The sequence below is a fragment of the Malaclemys terrapin genome, chromosome 2 (assembly GCF_027887155.1).
Source record: "Malaclemys terrapin pileata isolate rMalTer1 chromosome 2, rMalTer1.hap1, whole genome shotgun sequence".
NCBI classification, from domain to species: Eukaryota; Metazoa; Chordata; order Testudines; family Emydidae; genus Malaclemys; species Malaclemys terrapin.
This window is the reverse complement of record NC_071506.1, coordinates 94,558,902-94,576,355: the sequence shown is the minus strand read 5'-3', so window position 1 is coordinate 94,576,355 and position 17,454 is coordinate 94,558,902.

Below are 17,454 nucleotides of genomic sequence, written 5' to 3'. Positions count from 1 at the left end.
AATTTGTGAAAAAGTTGCCTCAGATTGAGCTTGCTACAAATGGTGAGAAAGGACATGTTTTTTTTTATTGTTGCAGCTGTGCATCATTACTGCAAGCTGAGACGCTAATATCCTGTGGAGAAGGTTTTGTTTCCATTAAGTTGCTAAAGGGAACTCCAAAAGGTTTTTCTTTATCTATTGATATACTGGAGAGGTTGGCAACATTCGGCACGCGGCTCACCAGGGTAAGCACCCTAGCGGGCCGGTCCAATTTGCTTACCTGCTGACGCAGCAGGTTCAGCCGATCGCGGCCCCCAGTGGCCGCGGTTTGCCGTCCCGGGCCAGTGGGAGTGGCGGGAAGCCGCAGCCAGCACATCCCTCGGCCCACGCCGCTTCCCACCACCCCCATTGGACTGGGACGTCGAACCGCAGTGAGTGGGGGCCGCGATTGGCCGAACCTTCCGCGTCAGCAGGTAAATAAACTGGCCCGGCCCACTAGGGTGCTTACCCTGGCAAGCCGCGTGCCGAACGTTGCTGACCTCTGATATACTGTATCTGTATTTTTATTCTGATCATTGTAAAAAGAGATACAGTTTTGGAACACTGATCAGTTTAAGCATGCCAGAAATCTTCTCAAAAGTGAATCTGTCCAGTTTCTCTTCTTCTGATCTATTCCTTTCTGTCTGCTGTTTAACTCCTTGGAAAAAAATAGAGAAGGTTCACATGAATTGAAATGATTTACAAGTATTTCACTTCATGCCAATGGCTGAAGAGTACGCCAGGAACTCCCAAGTTTTTTTGGTTTTGTTTTTTGTAAGAGATGTTACCTAGTATAGTAGAATAAAAAGTAATGAGCTGGCACTATAAAATGAAGTCTTTGATACTCTCCCTTTCGCTTGCTTTTGTAATGGATAGGTGTTGATTTCACTTCTTAAGCATCTCTTAGGACTACATTTTCAGCCTCAGACACTTGTTAGCTCCCCTACCTTTTATTCATACATCTGTTTCTGAACACAGATTTGTGGGGTGTTTTGGCAGAAGAAATAATTAATATACCCATTTTTATATGTGCATGTTCAGCACTTTTAGCTGAACATTAGGCTGTTCACTTCTCTAGCTTCTGAGAAACCCTAAAAGCAAACATAACACAAAGTAAAATATATGTGGAAAACTAACCTTTCCTTTGTCTTTGAGTTTTTGTCCCTTGACTGGGCCTTGATCTATTGGACCTTGTGATTAAATCCAATCACTTATTTGTTGTTGCTAGAACTTAAACATACCAGACTTCTTTCAGTAGCATCTGCTAAGGACTAAAATAAAAAAATGACTTAAAAGCAACAGATCTATTTAAACCAAATCATCTTAGGACAACTGCATGTCTAAAACTGGTGGTAAAGCTTTGTTTGTTTGTTTGTTTGTTTGTTTGTTTGTTTTAACACCATTCTCTACATATCCTTAAGCAAGCCATATTGCAACTGTTCATGCCAGGTTCATGGTTGCTATATCTCTCCAGGCTACGAACTTTTGATGAGACATGCTATAACTTTAGCTGCCCTTAAATCATATGGCCAGTTCTAGAAAGAAGGACTCCTGTTAACACAGGCCTCATTTTATGATTAATGCTCAAGGTCTAAGCTTGAGACTTAGCAAGAAAATTCTTCCTCTGAAATGTCTTAAACAATATTAGCTGCTTTGTCCTTGGGGTTGTGATATGCTAAGGACTTTATCAATGTTGCAACTGTCAGTTGCCTTTGAGGAAGAGACTGAAAAGTGCACAGTTTCTAAGAGATGGTAGTGTCAATGAAAGTGGTGATGTAGTCATTATGGAAAAAAAGCAACTTGGAAATTGGACTTGCTGCTCACTTTTGCAATTCCATTCACGACCATTGATGGAAATGGTACAGAAGGTGAACAACCACTTAGTAAGAAGGGCATTATATAAAAAGTCCATGACATCTGTTCTCCAGGATTTGAATTGGTAAATGTGAGCAATCAGATTTTTAAGGTCCTAGCTTTGACCCATAAAGCCCTATATAATTTCAGACCAGCCTACCTGAAATACTCCCACAGTTGTGATCTCCACAAGGGCTGAAGATAACTCCTGCTTGATATAATAGAGAGAGGATAACTGGCAGGTTCTTCTCCATAGAGATTCTGGAATGTTCTTCCTTTTCTGGTCTGAAAGACCTAGCCATCTTTCACAGCATTCTGCAGTGCCCTTTTGCTTCACATGGTCTTTAACGAGAGGTAAGGGGGCTGAGGTACAGGACAGTGGATGGGGTGTTTGATTATGAGCTGCTGCTTTGTAAAAGGGGTGAAATATGGTTTAGGCTTTATTTCAAATATTTGGCAGTTTGCTCAGTGGTAGAGTGCATGGACACTATTCAAAATTTGAAATGAAAAAAATTAAATTGTATGAGATGCACAGATTAAGAAACTGAACATTTACTGACCTGGAGCTAAATGAAGAGAGACCTTTCTCTGATTCCTTATTTGATTTTAAACTTGCAGTGATTTCTCAAGTATTACACACTTTTTCTTTATCATCTGTGGTTCAGTGTACAGTAGTACTCTAATTCCCCGATACATTATCAAAGAAATTTCTTTTTGCCTTTGTCTTACTCTTCTTTCCTGACTTCCCTATACTTACAGGTGTTCTCCATGACTTAACCTTCATCCTGCCTAGGGATGGATAAAAAATATTTTAGTATTACAGTAGTACTAACAGCCCTATATCACCGGTAACTCTTTATAGAATACTGTCTTTGGATGTGTCCAGAAGCAAGGAAATCATACCTGTAGAATTGTTCTTACACTTATCTCTGAGTGACTGATTTTAGCTAGGCTTTAAATTGAAGCATGCAGATAAAACCAGAACCTATTATTAGAATAATATTTAATGTTTACAAAGATTCATGAAATACTCACACAGTGTATATGGAGAATATTTCAAGAAATATTTTGCAACAATGTATTCTGCTGATACCTTGTTAAGACATTGAAAATCTTGTAAAGGTTACAGAACATACAATTGGCTTTCCCTCAGGTAGAGTTCTGACACACCTTAGATTGCACTAAAAGCATGTGCTTAAGTCATATTGAGATCAATGAAAATTAAGAATGTGTTGAAAGTGAAATATGAACTTTTATATGGCTTCCTGAATATGAATGCTTTCCTGAAATGGGCTCATAAATCCTAGTTTCCCTACCCACCTTTTCCTAGGAGGACTGGTGGTAATGCCCAATGGCCAGGAGCAGTCCAGAGCAGTGGACCAGTGTGCAGATGGTCAGGTAGTGGAGACATCAGTAGGTATCAGAGGCAGCCTGGGGCAATGGGTGGAGTTAGTAGCTGGGCAATCCATTCCAAGGGGCCAGGTCAGCAGGTTACGGAGGTAAGGGCAGTGTGAGGCAACAAGGTAGCAGGATAGGGTCAAGTAAAACAGGGCCAGCTGAGGTGCCAGGGCAAGATTATGCAAAGATAGTAGGGCAAGGCAGTCTAGGCAGCAACCTAGATGGGCAATGGCTCAGTGCTCAGACAGATTGGCTTTGCCTGTGGTTGGTTTGTGTGTGTGTGTGTTTTTTTTTTTTTTTTTGGGGGGGGGGGGGGGGCGCGCACAAGCCTCGTTCATTTTTAGCCAAAGTTTTTTAAAATATTCTTTTTGTTCAGTCTATTGTCCTTAAGGAAATGTTCCATTTCCCAAACACTCACTAGTCCCTTCAGGGAAACATCATTGATTCCAAGCTGATTCAATACTTCATAAAGAAACTTCTTTCCATTGACTATTGCCCACAAGGCCATAAAACATGATCAACAGTTTCTTTGGTTTTGCACACGTTACACAGTCCATCCTTGTCTTTTTAATAAACTTCATTTTTTATGTAAGGCACATTGACCAGTTAAAATGCTCTAAAAATGACTACCTCACTTTTTTCTATCACAACTGAGGAGTATATTATATATCTGATTTTTTTCTGAGTATACATCATACAAGTTTTTTCCCCACCTTAGTCCATAGTTCTTGTCATTCCTTCACAAGCTGCTTCGTGATGTCACTTTTTAAAATGACTGTCTAATTAATGAAATATCTAAATATCCTCCTTACTTTTTAGAGATTATGTTGCTGCTTTGTCATTTATCTCACTTCCGGGTATTCTGATATGCGCCAAAATCCATGCTATTGTTACACAGATATGCATTATTTCCATGGTTAGGGAAATGTCACATATGCCATTTCTACTTTCTGAAGTCCCCGTTCTATCATAATGCCTGAGAAGGAATCACATAAAATTACAGCTGTAGTTGGTGGCACATCTCTTAGCAGGGTTAGCATTCTCTTCTCTTTTGCTGTCCTCTGGCATTATTCTCAAAAATGGTATGAAGCTTGTATTGAGTAGCTTGTTTTACATAATTTTTGAAATAGCTCTGATCTTTGAGCTGTATTCTTGCATTTTTATTTGGCCTTTATATTTTCATTTTAAAAAATCAATTTCTTCTATGTGCTCAGAAATGTCAGTTTTCTTTGCCTGAACCAGTTTAATTTTGGGGAATTGAGAGCAGAATTAAAATCTGAGTGCTAGAAACCTCTAGTGGCTATATTTACAGCTAATAGCACATTCTGTATGAACAGGGGATGGGGGAGGAACCTGTTTTCAATTTTACTTAAATATTCTTTTCTTGTTTATACCCCATTGCTCCTTTTGAGATAACCATAATTGATTCAATGAAAAGATCCAGCAGCGTAAAGCTTAACAGTCTATTACAAAAAGGTCAGACGTGAATGACTGTAATTTTGCATAAAATGAAATAAGAAAGGCTGCCCCTTTCATTCCAAGTGAAAAATGTTAGGATAATCAGAATGCTGATGGGGAGGCTTTTTCAATCAATATATGCGTCAGTGAATGATTGTCACACCAAAATTGAAAGAGCATTGTTCTCAGTCCTACAATTATAGTAATACACGTTTGGGGGAAATTTTTTTTGTGGGGGGGAGGAGAAAGGGGTAAGTAATGATATGTTAGCTTGTTTTTTGCCTGAAAATGATGTATATTTGTCTATAATACTCCGTTTTCTTCCACACAATGTTATAAATGTTTCCTGCATTCGGTTCTTTTGTCTGCTGGTTTGACTTTTTTATTTTCTGAAATACTTCTGATCTGACTTGACAATCACTGTCTGTCTAGTTCTGCTGCATGAAATATAAATGGAAGCTAAGTGTTTTGTAACTATTTAAGACACGAACTGGCGAGAGAATTAACTGTTGCATCTCTGTGTGATTAGAAATGAGTCTTCAATTCAGCCCTGTGTAGCTTCATTGGCTAGAAAAATGCTGCAGAATTCTGATTTCACAAATGCTGTCTGCAGTAACTTCAGCTACCATTTTCATTGTTGAGCCTTCACTATTGTTTTAGGGACGAGCAATTTGGATTGGATAGGATAAGAACTTTCCCAAACCCTTGATTGCAACTCAAACAATACTGCAGTGTACTAGCTTTGGGTTAGCATGTGTCTTTGACTACAGCAGGCCCATGTGGGGCATAATGAGGAATAAACTTGTGACACTATGCCCCATGTTCTTCACAGAGATATTGTTATGATGTGAATATGGCACAACTAAGATATGTTTTATGCAAGATGGAGCATGTGAGGTATCGTTGGAAAGGTTATGATGTACTGACTATGATTATCCTATGTGTATGCATGTATCATTATTGTATATGAAATTGTGAATATTGTCTATGTACCTATTACAACCCAGTCCAATAGGTCTATGTACACCTATTACACCTGTACACACCTGGGGAATGCCCACCAGACAGAATGCAATCAGCCTGGATGGACCATTAAGGAGAATAGGACTTGGAAGATGCCAATTTCCCACCTTCCTGAGAAGCTTTCTGCTTCAAACAACCTTTGACTCATGGCTGCTTTGACACTGCAGGGTCATGTGATCATGTCACCTGGTACTGGACTCCATCTTGGAGTACTTGGAGTATTTTTCCACCGTGCAGTGCAAAACAGTACAATTTTGGGATTACACTCTAGAGGGGGAGTGCACTGAGTGCTGGGCAATTCCCTAGCTGAGTCTTCCCACACAGAGCTGATTTCAGTGTCTGTGTCTTTTTCTTCAGCTGGATGTGTCCCTACCTGTGTGTGTGCTGGAGGAGGCTTGAGCCAGGGCCTGGCTCAGCTGGACAGGGTAAGGTAGCCCAGGCTGATGGACATGCATCTGACCCACAAAAGCTTATACCCAAATAAAGCTGTTAGTCTTTAAGGTGCCACCAGACTCCACGTTGTGTCCTGATATGGCAGTATGGCAGCCATTCCATACCCCTAATAATTTTTCTTGCCCTTTTCTGAAACTTTTCCAGTTCCAAAATATCTTTTTTGAGATGGGGTGATCTGCACTCAGTATTCAAGATGTGGGCGTACCATGGATTTATATAGAGGCAATATGATATTTTCTGTCCTATTACCTATCCCTTTCTTAACAATTCCCAACATTCTGTTCACTTTTTTGACTGACGCTGCACATTGAGTGGATGTTTTCAGAGAACTATACACAATGACCCCAAGATCTTTCTTGAGTGATAACAGCTAATTTAGATCTCATCATTTTATGTGTATAGTTGGGATTATGTTTTCCAATGTGCATTACTTTGCATTTGTCCACATTTAATTTCATCTGCCATTTTGTTGACCAGTCACCCAGTTTTGAGAGATCCTTTTGTAGCTCTTCACAGTCTGCCTTGGACTTAACTATCTTGAGTAGTTTTGTATCATCTGCATATTTTGCCACCTCACTGTTTACCCCTTTTTCCATATCATTTATGAATATGTTAAATAGGACTGTGCCCAGTACAGAGCCCTCAAACTATTTTAAACTCAGTGTGTCACATTTTGAAGTTATGTAGTGAACTTGGACAACTTATCTCGGACCATGTGAATTTGCACTTTTAAAAAATATTATTTTATAAAGGTGTCGAGCTGAACTGTGGCTTCCTTTAAGTACTTAATTTTTGCACTTTATGTAGCAGGAAGGAAAAAACAAATCTTCACTCAACCTAACCACTATCTGTATCTAAAACAGAAATGAGGGGAAAGTTGCTGATTTAGTTACTTCTAGCATAGTTCACTAAATGTATAACTTCTTGTGGACATTATGTGCGGCTTAGCTGAGAGACGGCTAGTTTATAAATAATTTCTTATTTTAAATTAAATCTTTATATAACCTGTTCAGCCAATTATTTTTACTCATTTTCACTAGTGCAACTTCCCTTTAACGATATGGAACATTAATAGATTAGTCTTACTTTTTCTTTTCTATTGTCTGAAACAAACTTTGTACCACTTTATTCCACTTCTTGTCTAGAAAATACACTATCTCTGTCTTCTATCTAGTCAACACTGAGGGACAGACTCGCAGCTGGTATCAAATGTAGCTCCACTGAAGTCAGCTATCCCCATTAATTTCAATGGAGCTATGCTGGTTTATATTAGCTGAAAATGTGGCTTTGACTTAAGGCTTTTTTAATTCTGTTATTCATCAAATTTATAACATGAGCTTTGCATTTTATCCCTTATTTATTTAATCATATCATCAGTAATGTCAACAGCATTTGAAGAATGGTTCTGGTTAGTAATCTTTTGCTCCCATTCCTGATAATCCAAATCTGGGTACAGAATACTGTGTTTTTTGGCAAACAACACAGTGTCCATGAATGTGGATTATTTTGTGTCCTATAACAGTAAAATAGTACTTCAGTAAAGTATGTACTATTTTTAGGGAATGTCTAGTTTAGACATGAAGTTATTGCGCTTTAGGCAAATCACATTTGGCCCTTGATTTAGCTACACCCATTGCACCTACTGAACCTACAATTGCAGGAGTAAATTGGGTAATATTGCATGAAAACCTCATTTTCTTACAAAAAATGACCACTTGTAGGTCCATGTGCATGGCTCTATAAGCAAAGTATTGTTTTATCTCCATGAGCTTCTAGTTTCCTTTACCCTTTTCTTAACTTAAAGTAGTGATGTTCAAAACTTAGTCAAGCTACTGTAGTTCAACTGTTTTTTTTCTCTATTTTGTTCCTGTATCCTGGAAGTTTTCATGATGTGTTTTATCTTAGTGTTGATACCAACTCCACTCTCTGAAAAGAGAAAAAAAAAAAAATCTTTCACCCATTGGTGAGTGAATCAAAAAACTAAAACACACATTGATGGTGACAGAAATTGAGCCTAGATTGAAATGACATTTAAAGGATACTAAAAGTGTGAGTCTTTCTTATCCTCTGAGAGTAGATCTGTTGCAATCATATGGCTTTCTTACAGCTCCAATATCTGAATTCTGAGAGCATCTTTGTCTGAGACAAACGGATATGGATTAATGTAAAGGAAAATAAAATCAAGAAATCCCCAAAACTCTACACAGTAAAATTGTCTTATCATAGATGTGTTCAGTTTGCAATTATTTCTTAATTGTTATCCCGGTATGGAAGGGGTGATACTTTACCTGTTTGATTAGACTTCCTGAGAATAATTGTGATGGGAAAACTTAAACCATATGATCACAATTAGTCACTAGATGCCACTGTGAAAAGAATACTGCAGCACATCTTTACCAAGTGCTAGAGACCATCTATATTCCTTTTTTCTTTTTACCATAAAGTTTTTGTTGCTGGCAGCCATTTTGATTCTATATCTGCATGACTAGCCTGATATGGTGTCAGAAGAAAAACAGTAGAAACTGCAGAATTTTGTCAAAATTTTGTCAAAATTTCAAGCACCAGACAGCTTCAGCTTCAACAGGCTCTCAGCCTGGCCTGACTGGAAAGAGCAGTTTGCACATTTTTTGCATCATAACTAAACTCCATGAGGAGAGTGGGGAATTGTAGGTTGACCCCCTAGTCTATGCCATGAGTGGGGAAGTCTAACACATTTTTAAATCCTTTCCCCTTGGACAGGAGAGCCACAAGAACAGTTATGTGGTGGTGCTGGCTAAGTTTGAGCATTTTATAATATGGTGTGTGTGTGTGTTTCTATCAGCATACCCAAAAACCCAGGGAGTCAGTGGAATCTTTTATGAGGCTGGTATGACATGGCAGAAAACAAATTTTTTTTTAAGAGAAAAAAGAAATACAGTAACTCTTCGCTTAACGTTGTAGTTATGTCCCTGGAAAATTGCGACTTTAAGCAAAACGATATTAAGCTAATCCAATTTCCCCAGAAAAATCAATGTAAATGGGGGGGGAGGAAGGGGTATGGTTCCAGGGAAATTTTTTTCACCAAACAAAAGACTATATTATATATCTGTATACACAGTATAAGTTTTAAACATGAAATTTAATACTGTACACAGCAATGATGATAGTGAAGCTTGGTTGAGGTGGTGGAGGAAGAGGGTGGGATATTTCCCAGGGAATGCCTTACTGCTAAATGATGAACTAGAACTCGGCTGAGCCCTCAAGGGTTAATACATTGTTAATGTAGCTTCACACTCTACAAGGCAGCACAAATGGAGGGAGGGGAGACAGCATGGCAGACAGAGACACACACCCTGTGTGTGTGAGAGAGATGTGCATTGCCCCTTTAAGTACGCTGAACCACTCTAAGTACACTGCCTTTTTAAGTAGACCAGGAAGCTGAGACAACAGCTGCTGCCAGCACACTCTCTCCATCCTGAGCCCTGTCGTGTCCCCTGCCCTCATCTCTGGAGATGGGGTAAGTGAGGCAGAGGAGCTGGAGGGAAGGGGACATCCTAACATTAGCCCTTGTTTTCCCCCAGCACAGCAAGCAGGAGGCTCCTGGGAGCAGCTCAAAGGCAGAGGGCAAGAGCAGCACATGGCAATGGGGGTAGGGACAGCTGAACTGCCGGCAATTGATAGCCTGCTGGGCAGCTGCTGCACAGGGAACTTAGGGAAGCGGGGCGCTGATGGAGTAGGAGGGGGAGGGCTGCCAGTCCACTCTGGTTCCAAGCCCCCACCAGCTAGCTCCAATGGGCTGCTCTTTCTGCAAGCAGTGGACAAAGCCGGCAACTGCCGAACAATATTATAAGGGAGCATTGCACAACTTTAAACGAGCATGTTCTCTAACTGATCAGCAACATAACAACGAAACAACATTAACCAGGATGACTTTAAGTGAGGAGTTACTGTACAACAGAGCGGGAGTAGTGATTTACATTTTAGTCAACATACTGTCAGAGAAACTGCAAATCAAGAGGGATTTAACCCTTCACAAAATCTGAAATGGCAAGACAATCCAAGATGATTAATAATCCAAAACAGAGATCAGTGGCTGCCAGAAAGAACCGGAGAAGACGTGACTTGTAAACTGAATTGTGAAAAAGAATTGTGATAGGATATATAGGACAGCTGCTAAAAGCAATCATCATAAATCCTCAAAGGCAATGCAGGGTAAGACCCAGGCAAAATGTAACATTCTTCAGCGTAGATGCACAAGATGTGGACAAGTCACTGTCCAAGAGGTGATTGCCCAGCTAAATGTCCAAATTCTGTAAATGCACAAAAATTTGACATTGTGCCACTTTCCAGCTGACTAAGGCAATATGAGAAGTGACCTCAAGAGTCAAGAACCTTTTTTTCTGGACTAAATCATGTGTAACCATACAGATCCAGTGCGAAAAGTGGAACTGAATATTTGTGGCATGACTGTTCATTTTTTAAAAAAACCTATTCAGGTGCAGATGTAATCATAGAATCATAGAATATCAGAGTTGGAAGGGACCTCAAGAGGTCATCTAGTCCAACCCCCTGCTCAAAGCAGGACCAATTCCCAGCTAAATCATCCCAGCCAGGGCTTTGTCAAGCCGGGCCTTAAAAACCTCCAAGGAAGGAGACTCCACCACCTCCCTAGGTAACGCATTCCAGTGTTTCACCACCCTCCTAGTGAAATAGTTTTTCCTGATATCCAACCTGGACCTCCCCCACTGCAACTTGAGACCATTGCTCCTTGTTCTGTCATCTGCCACCACTGAGAACAGCCGAGCTCCATCCTCTTTGGAACCCCCCTTCAGGTAGTTGAAGGCTGCTATCAAATCCCCCCTCATTCTTCTCTTCTGGAGACTAAACAATCCCAGTTCCCTCAGCCTCTCCTCATAAGTCATGTGCTCCAGACCCCTAATCATTTTTGTTGCCCTCCGCTGGACTCTTTCCAATTTTTCCACATCCTTCTTGTAGTGTGGGGCCCAAAACTGGACACAGTATTCCAGATGAGGCCTCACCAATGTCGAATAAAGGGGAACGATCACGTTCCTTGATCTGCTGGCAATGCCCCTACTTATACAGCCCAAAATGCCGTTAGCCTTCTTGGCAACAAGAGCACACTGTTGACTCATATCCAGCTTCTCATCCACTGTGACCCCTAGGTCCTTTTCTGCAGAACTGCTACCTAGCCATTCGGTCCCTAGTCTGCAGCAGTGCATGGGATTCTTCCGTCCTAAGTGCAGGACTCTGCACTTGTCCTTGTTGAACCTCATTAGGTTTTTTTCGGCCCAACCCTCTAATTTGTCTAGGTCCCTCTGTATCCGATCCCTACCCTCTAGTGTATCTACCACGCCTCCTAGTTTAGTGTCATCTGCAAACTTGCTGAGGGTGCAGTCCACACCATCCTCCAGATCATTAATAAAGATATTAAACAAAACCGGCCCCAGGACCGACCCTTGGGGCACTCCGCTTGAAACCGGCTGCCAATTAGACATGGAGCCATTGATCACTACCCGTTGAGCCCGACGATCTAGCCAGCTTTCTATCCACCTTACAGTCCATTCATCCAGCCCATACTTCTTTAACTTGGCGGCAAGAATACTGTGGGAGACGGTATCAAAAGCTTTGCTAAAGTCAAGGAATAACACATCCACTGCTTTCCCCTCATCCACAGAGCCAGTTATCTCATCATAGAAGGCAATTAGGTTAGTCAGGCATGACTTCCCCTTCGTGAATCCATGCTGACTGTTCCCGATCACTTTCCTCTCCTCTAAATGTTTCATAATTGATTCCTTGAGGACCTGCTCCATGATTTTTCCAGGGACTGAGGTGAGGCTGACTGGCCTGTAGTTCCCCGGATCCTCCTTCTTCCCTTTTTTAAAGATGGGCACTACATTAGCCTTTTTCCAGTCATCTGGGACCTCCCCCGATCGCCATGAGTTTTCAAAAATAATGGCTAATGGCTCTGCAATCTCACCCGCCAACTCCTTTAGCACCCTCGGATGCAGCGCATCCGGCCCCATGGATTTGTGCACGTCCAGTTTTTCTAAATAGTCCCGAACCACTTTTTTCTCCACAGAGGGTTGGTCACCTTCTCCCCATGCTGTACTGCCCAGTGCAGCAATCTGGGAGCTGACCTTGTGCGTGAAGACAGAGGCAAAAAAAACATTGAATACATTAGCTTTTTCCACATCCTCGGTCACTAGGTTGCCTCCCTCATTCAGTAAGGGGCCCACACTTTCCTTGATTTTCTTCTTGTTGCTAACATACCTGAAGAAACCCTTCTTGTTACTCTTAACATCTCTTGCTAACTCTTAACATCTCTTGCTCATGCTAATGGTCATGTCAGAAGGGACTTACAATTACCTTCAATCCCTCCGTGAGTTGAAATCAGAAGAAACTGTCCTAAATAGCACTGGAGATATTTTGAACTGCATTGGATTAGATGCTAATGTGAGTTTACCCAGTAGTTGAATAATTTCTGGTAAAAATCTGATAGCAGGTGTGCCATCAGGGAACCCAGCATTACACTCAAAAACCTGTGGCTAGGAAGTTGTAAAGGCTTTTGTGGATGCTGTGGAAGCTCGTAGACCATTGTTAGATAAGAGACAACTGCAAAAAAGCAATCTTGGCACATAAGAAGCAACTTCAAGAAGCTGTTGGGACATCCTGCCCAAATGTAACTAAGTATCTAAAGAACATTATAGCTGTGTTTCAGGGGTCTCAAAACTTAGAGCACGTTTGCCCATTGTGGTATTCTAGAACAACTATTGACAGACAAAAACAACAAGGAGGCCTTGTGGCACCTTAGAGAGACTAACACATTTATTTGGGCATAAGGTTTCTTGGGCTAAAACCCACTTCATCAGATGCCTGGAGTGAAAAATACAGTAAGTAGAATATATATTCTAGCACATGAAAAGATGGGAGTTGCCTTACCAAGTGTGTGTTCGTGTGGGGGAGGGGGTCAGTGCTAACAAGCCAGTTCAATTAAGGTGGAAGTGGCCTGTTCTCAATAGTTGACAAGAAGAGGTGAATACCAAGGGAGGGAAAATTACTTTTGTAGTGCTAACAAGGCCAATGCAATCAAGGTGGCCCGTTTCCAACAATTGACAAGAAGGTGTAAGCAGAGGGAAAATTACTTTTTGTTGTGACCCAGCCACTTCCAGTTTTTATTCAGGCCTAATTTGATGGTGTCCCGTTTGCAAATTAATTCCACTTCTGCAGTTTCTCATTGGAGTCTGTTTTTGAATTTTTTTTTTTTTTGTTGAAGAATTGCCACATTATCTTTCTGGGTACTGAAGTTAAGATTACAGGTCTGTAATTCCCTTGGTTGTCCTTATTTCCCTTTTTATAGATTGTCACGATAGTTACCCTTTTCCAGTCATCTGGAATCTCACCCGTCCTCCATAACTTTTTGAGGATAATCACTCAGGTATCTCCTCAGTCAGCTCCTTGAGTATTTAGGATGCATTTCATCAGGCCCTGGTGACTTGAAGACATCTAACTTGTGTAAGTCATTTTTAACTTGTTCTTTCCCTATTTTAGCCTCTGATCCTACCTCATTTTCAATGGCATTCACTATGTTATATGTCCAAACACTACTAAACTTTTTGGTGAAAACTGCAACAAAGTCATTTAGTACTTCTGCCACTTCCACATTTTCTGTTATTCTTTTCCCCTCCTCATTGAATAACAGACCTACCCTGTCCTTGATCTTCCTCTTGCGGCTAATATATTTGTAGAAAGTTTTCTTGTTATCTTTTATGTCTTTAGCTAGTTTTATCTCATTTAGTGCCTTGGCTTTTCTAATTTTGTCCTTACCTACTTGTGCCATACATACATACATAATGTGTGTCTCTGATCTCATACAACCTTCATCTCTGAAATGCCATCCATGAATGTAGTGCAGCACATTAGCCAATTCAAAGTACTTTTCTGGCAATACACTTTTTTATCCAGCAAATAATAATTTTTACATCAGTAAGTACTTTTCAAATATTAGTAAGGATGCTCTGGCTTTCTCCATTGTTCTTGCTCATTACTTCCACTTTTCTCTCCAAGTGATAAGTAGAACACTGGGTTCATCAGGATTTCACAGTGAAATGTCAGTTACAAGTGACTTGGCTCCATCTGGGGCATTTCAAAGAGTAAAACAAGCACCTGCAGCATTGAATTACACCAGACTGCCTCTTCCTGTTTGAATTGGAACAGGATCTGCCCTTCTCATTTTGGCAGCTTTTACAAGACTGAGGGGGCTATCAAGTATTTCATTAGCAATAAATGATGCTTGTAAGAGTTGTGGAGCATGCTTAGAGGCCAGCATTACATGTTGATATGCCTGTGTTTTGTAGTAGCCTGATCTCATCTTGCTTTCCTGATCCACATGTGGCAAACTCAAATAAGTCCTTCCTGAAACCTACATTATCTCTTCATACTACAAATTTTCTTAGAAAAGGATACATTCTCTCTCTTCTTCCCCCCCCAAGAAATCATGACCAACAACAGTGTGTAAAATATGTCAAATTCCATTGATACTGCTTATTACAATAATACCTAACTCTTATGTACTGATGAAATGTGCTATATCTCAAATTTGATACAGGAGGAGATAGGAAGCTACTGAGGGAATCTGAAGTGGGAGGGAACATGGTGAAAAGGATGAAAGGGATGTGGTATTTTTGAGTTAAACTGGAGAGATGGTTGGAAGAAAATGTGTAATAGACAGCCATAAATGTATCTATATATAATTTAAATATATTCTCTAGAAATTTTAAGACCATAGATTTGTTGTTACTTTCTCTCTAAATAGCTTATCTCATCTAATTGGATTGCTCTTCACAAAAATTTCAGGAGGGTGAATATCAGGGATTGAGAGCTATTTAAGTTAAAGGACATTTTTGGCAGAAGAACAAAGTGTAGCATAAATTGGTCATGAATATATTCAGTTTGGAAATTAGAAGGTTTCTAACCATGAGAGGAGTGGGGTTCTGGAACAGTTGTCCAATAGGAGTAGTGGGGGCAAATAACCTATACAATTTTAAGATGGATCTTGATAAGTTTATGAACAGAATTGTATATTCTGATTACCTGTGGTAGCGGGAGTATGGACTCATTGACCCAGTCCTCTGTTCCTAATTATGTGGTATAGTGGAAGTACAACTCAGTCAAAATGCTGACTTCATTATTGTAAATCACAAACTTGCCATAGCCTAACACATGCTACCCACAATTCTCTGAGTGTAATGGGTGCACAGCACGCTTCAAAACAGGCCACCGATATTTAATCAAAACCAACAGTTTTTGTTCATGTACCTCGAACCAAGCCTGGCTTTTATGCAATAATACATTGTGTTGGGGGCACTTAAAGTCTGAGCAGCAATTAAAAAAAAATTATTATGAAGCAAATTGACAAAAAACTCCCACAGAAAACATAACTTGACTTGTGTTTTTTTTTATTATTATTATTATTTCAAAGTACAGTGGCAGTAATGACTGAGATTGGTACTTTGCTTGTGGGCAATAATGATCTCCTGCCATAGACTTCAGTCTAGTCATTTATTAAACATGAAGAAACCTTGTACAATAAGAGGCAATGTTCTTTATCATTTATTGAGCTTCCACCTTGGAGGGATTCTTTAGAAAGTAACCTCTTATTAATGAATTTTTCCTCTTAGGTAAAAGCCATTTCCCCCTCTTTAACATTTAATATTTTGAAAGAAAATGAAAATGTGACTTGTGCTAGGCAACCCTTGTTACAATGTTCTTCACCAATGGCAGCAACACTCATTCCATTGCCACCCAACCACCCGTGGGAAAATGAACTTCTCACCAAGTTTCTGTAGCTTTTTTTGACTTTTCAACCTCCTTCCTCTCTTGGTTAATACTAAGCTTTTATTGAAATCCATAGCAAAACTCTAATCTACTCCACTGTCAGCAGGATTGAGACCTTTTTCTATTTTTTTGTTCCTATTTATGAATTCTTTTTTTAATAAGTACATTATCAAGTAGCTTTTTTACATCATTAGCTAAATGAGCTACTTACTGCAAACTGAGGGTCTGAAATACATGTATATTTTGAGGGAGGGAATTCAAAAGGTTTCAAGTGTGGGTATACTCAGTCAAAAGACTATGTAAAAATATCGCATTGCAGAGGTGTTCATTGATAGAGGCTGTGTAGAACCCTAGAAGGGTAGAGTTGAAATCTAATAGGGCCTCTATGCTGCCATTTCAAATTAGTTCAGTTCACAACATTTTCCATCTGCCAGCCCAGAGAACTCACCTGGAAATAAGAGAGTCAATCTGTATTGTTCCTTATGGATCACCACCATTTAAAACAAACAAACAAAAAAACAAACAAACCTCAGGCCAAATCTTTCCTCTGTTATCTCTGTGCAAGCCATTGAAGACAACATGAGTTTGTGTGGAAGTAAGTGAGGAGAAAGTGCAAAAACACAAGTCCATTTCTTTTAGAGTCACTTTTTAAAGCAGTACAATATTTTTAAACTGTAATGGCAGGAGGGTTTTGTTAGTGTGCTGTGTAAGATCTACATGGCAGACCTCTTGTGAAGGCATGCCTTTGTCAAGCTTCTCACAAGAAACCTTGACTTTTCAATATGCGTGGCTTATGATTTTGTTTAAAAGTTTGGATAATAAATTGGAACATTATTTCTATTATAATGTAGATAGTTGGAAAAGTCAACGTGGTTACTGACATTGCATTTTTCTGATGAGCGCATAGAGACAGAAATATCTGCTTATGGTATAAAGGACTTGGAACCACTGGATTAACATCCACAGCTCTCCATGTGTGCATTTCCTCCTTGCCAAGTGGGAGGGGAAACTGCTGCTTCCATGGCACTGTCCTCCCCCTCGATACTCCGGCCCTATGGTAGTCTCTCCATAGGACCCGGGAAGGGCTTAGGTTACTGATCAGGAACAAGTCCAGGTCTCTTCCTGTTCCTAGGGCAGTTCCTTAGCCTTGTGGTTATCTTTCCTCTCACCACCCTGGGGTAAAACACTTACCTTACTGCTGTTTTGTCCTGAGCCCAACACCTGCCTCTATTGATTTGCAGTAAGTCAATCTAATGAAAACTGCAGTCTTGCTCTAATTCCACCTGTAATGTACTCATCTAAACTACACAAAGAAGAAAATTGTGGAATGCATGTATGTCGGACCACTTTAACTAACAGGCTTCCATTAACGACAGTCAAAAGTTGTCCCTTTTTAAAATCGAACTTTGGAATAAT